Source organism: Ptychodera flava, chromosome 1, assembly GCF_041260155.1.
Source record: "Ptychodera flava strain L36383 chromosome 1, AS_Pfla_20210202, whole genome shotgun sequence".
Lineage (NCBI taxonomy): Eukaryota > Metazoa > Hemichordata > Enteropneusta > Ptychoderidae > Ptychodera > Ptychodera flava.
This window is the reverse complement of record NC_091928.1, coordinates 33,055,470-33,067,026: the sequence shown is the minus strand read 5'-3', so window position 1 is coordinate 33,067,026 and position 11,557 is coordinate 33,055,470. Positions and strand designations below refer to the sequence as shown.

General features: G+C 37.7%; 1 long non-coding RNA gene across 1 annotated transcript; it reads right to left on the bottom strand.

Moving 5' to 3' along the window:
* Positions 1–10,544: 10,544 nt before the first annotated feature.
* On the bottom strand, positions 10,545–11,253 carry LOC139135554 (uncharacterized). The gene is made up of 2 exons (XR_011553009.1): positions 11,112–11,253; positions 10,545–10,771 (listed from the first exon to the last, which is right to left on the bottom strand). It is a non-coding gene; the product is annotated as an uncharacterized lncRNA (long non-coding RNA).
* Between the last annotated feature and the right edge of the window lie 304 nt (positions 11,254–11,557).

Genomic DNA, 11,557 nt, shown 5'->3' with positions numbered 1-11,557 from the left:
ATCGCTGCAAGACAAACACATTTTTGCCCTGCATATTAGAGTCTTGAAAACGTTTCTCTTGTAAGCTTGCATGACTTGCAATGGTCTATCTATCAGTTGTAAAACACGGTCGATTTGCAAACTTTATGCCATATTTGCTGTACTTGATATTGAAATGGCTTCATGAAACAAGAGGATGGCTGCAGTTTCTTAAATATCTGCAAAAGATGATTAGCATGTGTTCTTCTTATTGGCCAGAATGACAGGGGAGGGCTGTCAATCATTGTGTATTTGCTTTACATCACTAGTCCAGACTGTGCAAGGATGCCAAGTCAGTGAATCCGGCGAAAACTAACTCACTAAGTTCTACATAGACTCAAAGGTAACGTGGTCGATTGCCAGAAAAACCTGACCTGTGCTGCCAAATTTCAAAAAGTTTTGTATGAAAAAGAAGAGACAAAAAGGAAATGGTTGCAAATAATTTTATGATTGGAAAATTCACTGACTTGAATCAAGTCTAGACAAAGTGGTGTGTTTACTTGAAGCTGATATACGAGCTAGTGAAGTTAGCCTGAACTGAATGCTGATAAATGGTCTGGTATTCCTGGCAAAACTAACTGCAGTGGAACTTTCGACATTGGTATACCTGTTGAACAAATGGTATACCTGTTGAACAACTGAAGATAAAGAAAGTTAAACGGAAATTGAAGAGGAGGGAGCAAGGGTTATTGACTTCATTGCTACAGTTGAAGATGATATAGATGAATTAATCGTATATGGAAAGTATTTTCAAGAAAATACAGATAGCGTACACTCTGGTTTAGAAAAGCAGAGTAAAAACTGCTGAGGATCAAGATTCAAATGCAAAAGCATACTAAAAAGCTCTTACAAGCCGAGGATCAACAACATTCCCACAACTACCTTTTCAAGAATCAAGTACAGCTATTGCTGTCAAACTACCATAACTTGACTGAAAATACTCAGATGGAGATGTTCTGATATAGTAAGAATTTTTGAATTGCTTTGAATCTGCCGTACAAAACAAACCTAAATTATCTACCATAGAGAAGTTTAACTACTTACGAAGTTAACTCAGTTGAGACCCTGCAGGTATGGTTCTCATCAATGAGAACTATGTTAAACCTATCACGTTATTTCAAGATAGACGAAAAAGCTGTTATGATTACTCAGATCACTGCAATAAGATAATAAATCTGACTGTAGCAGCAAACCAAACTAGGACCGACCAGAGTAGTGAGGTCAATGAAAAACTCATCCATATAAAATTACAAGTAATTTATTATGCCATTTTGAACTTAAAAAAGATTACACCGCTATTAAATTTTTGCCCAAGATTAAATCGCAGCCCCACGATGAAAAGCAAAATCTGTGGATACTGTGCATATCTGCACTGAAATCTTCACGTAAACTGCACAGAGTAGTCGAATGTAGTGAGTGCATAGGGGCGAATGTTTTCAACTGTGACATTGTATGTTCTGCCTCGTTCATATTATTACCATTTTTTGAAAATAGCGGAAAATCAAAATGACAGTTAAAACTTGAATTGATTCGTCAAATGTTACACAAGGAATGGTTTCCTAATGTAGTAAAATCCAATATCCCTTTAGTGGGCAGAATTCAAAGAAAGCCAGGAGAGAATAGGAAGATATTGTGAGGTCAACAAATTTCAAGAGTTACAGCTAGCGAGGCTTTTAGGCTTTTGTCCCTTTTGATTTTTGAATAGCAAATTGTAATTTACAAATATTGTTATTTATTTGTGATCCTTTTTTCATTGACGTACTGAAAACCTCGCATAAAAGTCATTATTTGTAGAGGTTAAAAGTATTCTTTGAATGATCAAAGGTCAGATGATAAATTATTGATATGGAGTGTGACATGCAGGGCAGGGTGACGGGGTTTTTTTGCGCATGAAAATTGGGGAGGGTCACTATTTTTTGCGCAAACACTTTGAAGGGTCACTATTTTTCACGCGGCATATTTTTTTGAAAATACCGTCCCTACCCCTTGTAATTACGATCCAGCCCCTCAGTAGACGTTTGACACGACCCAAATAAGGCCTCGCTCCATATAAAACAAGTAATCGTTCATGACACAGTCCCCACTTGTTTAATTGACACTTTGATTACAAGTCCTTGGAGAGGAAATTCCTGATCATTAATTGGGTCTATGATTAAGGATCAGGGGCATGGTTGTGAAAACGTTAAATTACTAAAGGCCATTAATAAGTCAACGAGTAAAAATGGACTGGATATTGCCAAACACTTTGCATACCATCATGACACTGAAAGATAATCACGTGTACCTTCACATTTTATACACAATACAGCTAAGTGCCAATGAATTGTATAACAGTACTGTGAGATCAATATCTGTACAAAAAAATTATTAAGTTCGATGAGGTGTTTCTGGAGATATCAGGCTAATTAAGAAAGTTCAGTATATATGTAAATTAACAATTTAACATGACACTGCACAGCCTACTTGTTCAATGTTGAAGCAATGCGAGCTCAACATTTATACCGAGGTTCATGAAATTTGATGAACCATTTCTCAACATATCAGCCTAATTACGAAAATTAATTAAATATGCAAATCAGCAGTTAATTGAAATGATAATTCTACATATCTTTGCATGCCATATCACTGCTTGAAGGTCAAAATTTGTACCAAGTTTCATAAATTTTGATACAGCATTTCTAGACATATCATACTAGTTAAGAGAGTTGATCAAATATGCAAATTAGCAATCAATTCACATAATACAACTTAATGTCTTCACACAGTATTACGGTACTGTGAGATCAAACCTGTACCCAGTTTCAGCAAATCTGATGCAGTATGTCTGGACATAGCACACTAATTAGGAAATTTCATTAAATATGCAAATTAGTAATTAATTTAAATGGCACTGATAAATGTCTTCATTCAAATGTTAAAGCAATGTGAGCTGAACATCTGTACCAACCTTCATAAATTTTGATGAACTATTTCTTGACATATCAGCCTAATTACGAAAATTGATTAAATATCCAAGTCAGCATTACAGGGATGCTCAACGGAAAGTAGACGATGAGATTAAATGATACCTTACTCAATTACTAATTTACATCAGACACTTTATTTCTAAAACTACACTAGTACCTCACAATATTGCTTGCGAGCGGCAAGTTCTCAGAGACAAGAATAACAAATACCAGACCTAAATGATTCCTTAACATAACAGTCGCTTGCCTGCTTCTCTGCCGACATGAGTGCCTTATCTCTTTCCACTGGTTTATTGCCGTAATCTTATACCATGATACTAATTACACAGCGACAAAAAGACAACTGTAGTTCTTGCTGAAGAAGTATAAAAGAGTATTTCTCGCGGGGAATCTAGCTCTGCCATAGCGGTGACGGTCTGTGACATTAGCAGTGACACGTGTTTTGTCAATTTGGTACAACTTTTTGATGATAAAAATCTTTACTAAGAGGCCTTTAGGTTACCAAAAATAAACACCATCGACGCGATTGTCGATGGCACCTAAACCTTGTAAGAGTGAATAGTATTTTTTATTTAGGAGGGCGATCTCAAATATATTCGTGAATGCATCTTCCAAAAGTTAAGTATATACGAAAGTGAAAGCAACAAATTTGCTCGAACTGGGTATTGTCAGTACTGCCTAACTAGCTTATATACAGTGCAGCTTACGCAGTACAAATTAGTCACATGTAAAAACAACTTGCGTGCATGCCTGGCTAGCCTTTCAAAAAGTTTATTTCCTAGCTACGTATGTTGCAAAATTGGTTTTGATCATTTGAGTGAAACAGCTTCTGAACCCTTGACTTGAATGCTAGGCGCTCTCTGATCTTTGACCCAATCGGATCAGCATAATTTATAGATCTTTTTCGTCAGACACATTAGCAGAGCGTATTGTGATTTTGCAACAAAGTGTTTAGATTGATACTTTTAATAGTTTGACGTTCAGAGGTCGTGAACTTGTTACAAAGTGTGTCCACTGTTACAGTATAGTAGTCATTTTGAAAAAAAAATCAATTTGTTTGAACTCGTGACGACTGCTCAGTACTCAACATCGCGTCCGCGTCGGCCGGTCTACCCCGGCGATGACGTTCATTTCAGCAAGAACTACAGTTGTCTTTTTGTCGCTGTGTAATTAGTATCATGGTATAAGATTACGGCAATAAACCAGTGGAAAGAGATAAGGCACTCATGTCGGCAGAGAAGCAGGCAAGCGACTGTTATGTTAAGGAATCATTTAGGTCTGGTATTTGTTATTCTTGTCTTTGAGAACTTGCCGCTCGCAAGCAATATTGTGAGGTACTAGTGTAGTTTTAGAAATAAAGTGTCTGATGTAAATTAGTAATTGAGTAAGGTATCATTTAATCTCATCGTCTACTTTCCGTTGAGCATCCCTGTAATTGACATGATACTTTTACACATCTATGCACACTATTACATCACCAAAATATCAACATCTATGCCACATTTCATCAAATTTCATTCAGTATTTCTAGCTATATCATACTAATTGTGAAAGTTCATCAAATATGCAAATTAGCAATCAATTGACATGATACTGCTTCACGTACATCTCTACGATGTTTCATCAAATTTGATGAAGTGGTTCTGTAAATAGCCCACTAATTAGGAAAGTTCATTAAATCTGCAAATTACCATTATGTTGCATTACACTGCTAAGTGTCTTTGTACACTATTATGACACAGTGTGCTAAAGATCTGTACCAAGTTTTATCAAAGGCGCTGCAGTGTTTCTAGAGATGTCACCCTAATTACAAAAATTCATCAGGTATGCAAATAAGCAATTAATTGATGCATTACTGACGTTCTCTTTGTGTTCTATCAGAGAGTTATGCAACAAATATCTTTGCAAAGTTTAATGAAATTTAGTGCAGTTGCTCTACAAATAGAGCTCTTTTTTAAGCAGTCATTGTCAATGACATAGTCCCTGCTTTATTTAATAAAATGACCGTCAACGGCTATTTTCGATCGGATCATAAATGAAATCGACGTGCATATATGTGATATAAGGAGTAATCCTTTACCAAGTTTGAATGAAATCGTTCCTGACATCTCTGAGATATCTGCGTGACTGTGTCCTTGGGGATAACAATGTCGTGGAAATAAGGGTAAGCAGGGCCAGGCGCATTTTAATCAAAGAGATACGGTGGCATGTATGCGAATGATTTCATGTATGATTTCAGTACGCTTATTTGAACACAGGCCCTCTGTCTTAAAGAAAGCAGGCTTATTATGTTCCATTACTGTTGTGAAACAAACCCACGGAATCATTACGTTTCTTGAAAGCACTGTGAAATGGTATCAGATCGTCCCCACACCCCGTCCTAAACCGTGTTACATGGTAATGCACAGAGCCCACAGGTCATAGTTCAGGCGAACAAGGATAGTCGTTCACGAGTGTACGTGTAGTAATGCAATCCGAGACATACTGTAGTTAACTGCTCCACAACAGCTAAGATTCGTTACACTTCTGAAGCGATGTGAAGCGATGATAAACGCAAATTTTGCGGCCCGAATGTATAAGCAACTGGGCCCTCTAACCCAACGACAAGCAGATATACAGATACACAGATTGAGGCGTTCGGATATTGTCTTGAAATCCACAAGTGGCCATGTACAGACGGTGAACGCAGTTGGAAATCAATAAAATAACTGTTCGCTAACCTTCAATCAAGCGTTAATATCGAGCCTTTTTGTGTTTTTGCTAGCGTATTCGGTAAACGGAGGAAGAACACGTTTTGTTTTTTGGAAGGTTCAACAAAACGACAACAATCACAGAAGTATAGGTGTCACCCAATCGGGGAGGCCCCGGTTACTTCCCGGCTCAGTCGACTTTCGACGGCGGTCATGGGACAATGCGTTAAGTTAGTTTCATTACGTAGGCCATTGCTATTTATTAAGTACCGAACAGCCGGGCCCTCACTTTTGTTAAGCCACGTTTAGTTATCAGTTTGTATTTAACTGTACAAATATTAATTATTCTTCAATTAGCAAACAAAATGGTGTGATCTGTCACCAAGTTTTAAGGTAGCTACATACCTTATAGACACTTTCAGATTTTTTTCTAGTTATAGAAGTTCCAAACCCAAATAAAGTGTCGATTTTTTGAAAACATTGAGTCAAACCCGGATTTTCTGAAAGCCCTGAGCCATTCATGGCTTGTCAATGCACCTCGTCAGGAACGACATTACCAATGAATTCGATATTACATATTATCTCTCAAAATATGCGCAGCCATCTGAATTAGCGATACAGAATTAAGATGAAAATAAAAATAAACAAAACATGCGCACGACAAACGCAAGTAATTGCGTTTGGCCTGAGGCTCAAACACCCTACCCCCCTCCCCTCTATAAAAACGAAGTTTGGAAGTGCGAAGATCTACCAAGCCTCACTCTGTATCAGCACAACTATAATAGTTGATAACGTCGCTATAGAATCACGTATAAGCTACCATGTGACCCCCATGAATACCCAATCTAAAATCAATCTTTGTTCAGCGTCAACTCGACAATTACGCTACAAATAGAATGAAATTAATTGAAACAGTCTATCCAAAATTACTCTTACGTTATTTTACATGTGCAACGAACCACCTGGTGTAGAGCCGGTGCCGCACTAGCCCGGTACATGCCAAATAATATAACGATATTTTTTCGTAAATAAACGTCTTGCAAGATGTTGCGATATAAAAACTTGTAGTGCGATTTTTGCGCGCGGTGATCGAAATACGCCAAAACTCCCTCTCCCCTAAGCGCAGTACGTACGCGTGTTTTAATTATCAACGGCCCCGCTCCATATACAATAAGGGGATATAAGGGGGATATGGTGCCATGTATGAATAAGAGTCGTATGTTTTTGAATACGTTTGTTTGAACCCTGTCTCTTTGTCTCAAAGTAAACGGGCCGGTAAGGGTAGCAATAATGTTGTCAAACAAACCCACGGAATATTTACGCTGCTTGAAAGCACTGCGAACTTATGTTGGATCACTGCCCACCTCGCAAACTTTATTATATTATAGTGGTTTTGGCCTGGAGGTCATTCCAGCGAACAGCGACCGTGGTTCATGAGTACCTGCAATAATACAAGCCGATCGAAACTTACTGCAGTTAACTGCTACACAATAGCTCAGCGTTCTAGTTTCGTTACACCTTTGGACACGGTGTGATGCAATGAGAAACGCAAATTTCACAGCCCGTTTGAATGACCCTATGTCGGGATATGGTAAATTTTCAGGAAACTAACTGAAAGCATACTATACAAATCCTGAAAGAAGTGTAAAAAATATCGGAAGGTGAAAAAGTATGAGGTGGTAACAATTTCCCTCTATATCTCGAAAGGAATTCAATTGCATTCCTTATGTATAGGTGTCACTGTATTTAAGCTTAGCGAGTTATTTAGAAAATGAATTAATCTGCGGATAACATTCAAGAAAGATCAAATTTCAATGAATAATGTCAGCCACTGCACCTTGAACAAGAAGTTATCTGTACCACAAGCACAGAGACTGTCACCAGTGACGTAGCCACATCGAAAATGACCGTCACCGGTAACTTGACCTCGACCTGATAAGGAAGTTTGTATCGTGTATTGTAATGGTCAGAAGTTCTCCTTTTGAAAGTTAATTACAATCAGCGTCTTATTTTTGACGGAATTGAGAGAGACTTAGTCTGGTACCTACATGTTGAAAAGATTGAAAAGGGAACTAGTACAGATCTCACCTGACAATAGTATCTTCTGAGGACGGCATTATTGTGACGTTCTCTTCCACGAACCTTTACTTATAACAACTGGGCCTTCTAACCCACCAACAATTTATTCGATACCAGAAACCGATTTAAACGGATTGCAGAGTTGGTGATATTCAAAATGTTTGCGGGAGGGTGAACGCCCAATCGAAATCGTTAAAAAAACTCTTACAGATCACTAGATTATAAACTTGCCCCATAACGAGTATGACATTTCTAATATATGACCACTATTATAGCTTGAATTCAGTGTTAAGATCAGCAATTCGTGTTTCTCGGAAGTACTGTATTGTAATGCAGTAAATAAATAAAACATTGGTGACAGACCTCACTATTTTTAATTATATAATAATTCATCGATGTTTGGTTATCTACCTTTAATATAAACGGACGACTACAAGTGACTTAACAGGATTCAATGTCTAACTGTTCGATACTTAGTTATCTTAATAGCGCATGTAATGAAACCTACTTGAACATTTTGTCCTAAATTCGCTTAATAGTCTCGTAAAGCCGGGAAATACCCGGGGCTTTCCGATGTGGTGACACCTGCCCCTGTTATTGTTGTCCATTAGCCAAGTTTTAAAACTTTATATGGCTTTTAGTACAAAAGTAAGCCCAAAGCAATTAGCAGCAATTTTGCTGGTCGTAGGTGTTAACGTCGTAAATTAGCCGCATTATTTTATAAATAAGTGACTCACTCACGGGGGATTTAAATTTGAGCTTTTGGAAATACCCGAAGACGTGGCCATTGCATGCTTGGGCTACATAGAGCCAGATCATACCCTTCTCGAAATGTGAAGTAGGGTGTGATCACTGTGGAAGCGATGGAGGGTATAAACAAACAAATAGTGACTGCAACAACCGCCCACGACCCAGGGCTACATTATTACTGATAGAGTGGGGACTTCACACCGAGATCAGTGAACTATGTATCTGCATACCTACAGTCGAATTAAATTTTCATCTTAAGCAATTTTCAATACAATTTTGCTCCGATTTTTTTCTCCCCATGTTTAGAAGACACCCTATTGAAGGGACATTAATCCTGATAGAGGGAGAGCTACATTAAACTGCGCCACGGAATTATTGTCAGTTGCTTCCTACCAGTATGGAGCCTGGGCATGGAGACTGAAGTAATAACATTTATTTTGTTTTCGAAAAAATCAAAATTAATTCAACCAGTAGAATCAAACTATAGTGCCAATAAACACACGCTCTCATACTAGGCATGCCTCATTACATTCATATCACTTAGGAATCCACCTCCCCGATGAATTAACAAAGAAATAACTTAGTTATCCTGCACGTCAGGTATGTTTGTAAACTCGCTATACGATAGAAACAGGTGTCAGATGGACAATCATGTAATCACTACATCGATTGGATACAATACGGCATTAAATTCACAAAGAGCAAAAGGCAATGGTGCATTTAATTTTAATGATTCCGTCACACTTGTCTAAACGCCCCATTGCTTGTCATTACTCCCTCTTCAGTTGTTTCACCAAATATTAGATCAATTTCAACATCATACGTAGCTGTAAAATAATAATACAGATCACGTTCATTAAAATCTCATGAACGAAGTTTTTGTTGCTATCTATTATTTAGAGTTGGTGGCGCATTACAATGCACAGAGTTATTCTTGCTCTGAACCTTGATACCATACTTTAATACGGATATCTTCATTGAAATGGTCGATGATATACCTGCGTACCTCAGAGCATTCGATTGGTCTTTGTTGTCCAATGTATGCTGATGCGTTATCTTACTACTTTGGCACGTCGTCAGTGGTCTACAGTTCCGCTAAGCTAGTAATGACGTTAGGGAACGAGCACAATTAACGGCGGGGGGGGGGGGGCTGGAAGAGAAAATATGTGGTGCAAAAATTTTTTACAGGCCCCCCCCTAACACCAGCAAAAATTTTAGTGGCCCCCCCATCACCGGCAACAAACTTTTTGTGGCCCCCCCCGAAAAAAAAGAAAGATTACATAGGTACAAAGTTGTACACATATATATAATCCTTATAACTTTTAATATATGCTTTAGTGAAAACAACATTCTTGCATTCTTGAAATAAATAATAAACAAATAAATATATAAATAGTAAACAAAATAACATATGTTCAAGCTTTACTACTTGTAACACCTACAGCTAGCTTATAGAACAGGAATGCCTGTCAGTACCATGTGAAATTAGCATTCACATGGCTAGTTGGCATGGCTAACTGTATGTGCATAGGGAATAGGCAGTTAGGCAGTACACATTCATTTCAGCTAGCCATTCACATAAATGTGAACGAATGGTTATTTGAATAACGAATGGTTATTTTGAACTGTTCACATGTATGTGAACGAACGGTTATTTTGAATGCACATATGAATGACAGGGTCATCCTGGCAGAAAAAGAGCACCATGAAAAGTACTGATTTGACACCAGATTTTACTTTTATTGATGTTGCTGTTACGAATTTGGTAAACATTGTTACATTTGCATGTTTGCAAGGTGTAAGCAAATATCAAATAAGTGAAATCAAATTCCAGTGAAATCAAGTACTTTTTACACAGGCTCTTTTAGTGTACATGTATTATATGATACAATTGGTTAGAGATGTAATTTAACCATATTTGGCCTAAAACTAAGACAGGCCAAACAGAGTTAAAAGCAACTCAGACTCACCTGATCACAGCAAACACAAGCAGACTCACCTTTCCAAACGTTCAAAATAAAAAGCACAAAATAGGCCTATATCTGTAAGTCTGATGACCAATTTAATAAATTTTTGGCTTCAACAAATTTCATAGACACAGTGAAAAGTGATTTAGTCAAAGATTAGTTTTTAAAAGAGTTCATTTAGCTCTGGCCAAGTCTCGTCTTTCATGTCCTATTTTGTTTTGAAATTTGATATTGAAGACTTCTTTAGGTAGGTCATGATTATTCTTGCCGAATTTTTCTTGGGCCTTGGCTGATATGCACACTGAAATGAAACAGAAAGAAGAGAATGAACAAATTTACAATACAGTTTCAGAACATGTGTGTGATTTGTTACATACACATAGAGGAATTTTTTACATGCATCTTTGCGAGTGCAAAATTAACACATTAAAAGTGTAACATATCTAGAAATGTATTGGGCTTGTGTAAGTTGTATTGACTTGACTAGTTGTTGCCACTGGCCCTCAAGCTCAGGTTAAAAATGTCGGGCCATATACAAAGCCAAGCTTCCCAGGGAAACATCGATGTGCAGAGAAAAGCCTCTCTATAAGGCATACTAATTTCGTAATTGCCCTTTATAAATATGCATTTCAAATACTTACCGGATCAATGGAAAATTATCGTCCACGGCGACTTGCTATCTCGGTCACTGCATCCAACAATGTCGCGGGGAAATGTCCACCGAAACATACATAGACCTAACTCACTTGCTGTTTTGACTAAAAATGTGTCGTCACTGGGGGAAGAAATCAGCCATAATTCGTAAGATTCAGCTGGAGATTTGAACAGCCGTTAATACTTGAAAAAAACTATGCGTTATCTCATTTGAGAGATGCAACGCATAATGTGTCCGATAACGATCGCGTGGGAACACAAAGCATTGGTCAAATTCGAAAGGTCAAGGGTCGTGACCGTCGCAAAATTTTGACATTTCAAGTACGCGTAAACTGTTCTTTTAGATTTTTCTAATAAGCAAAAATGACTTTATATGAAGAGATCAGTTAAAATACGGAAGTCCAGCACACTAAGCCAGCACACTAAGTGAACC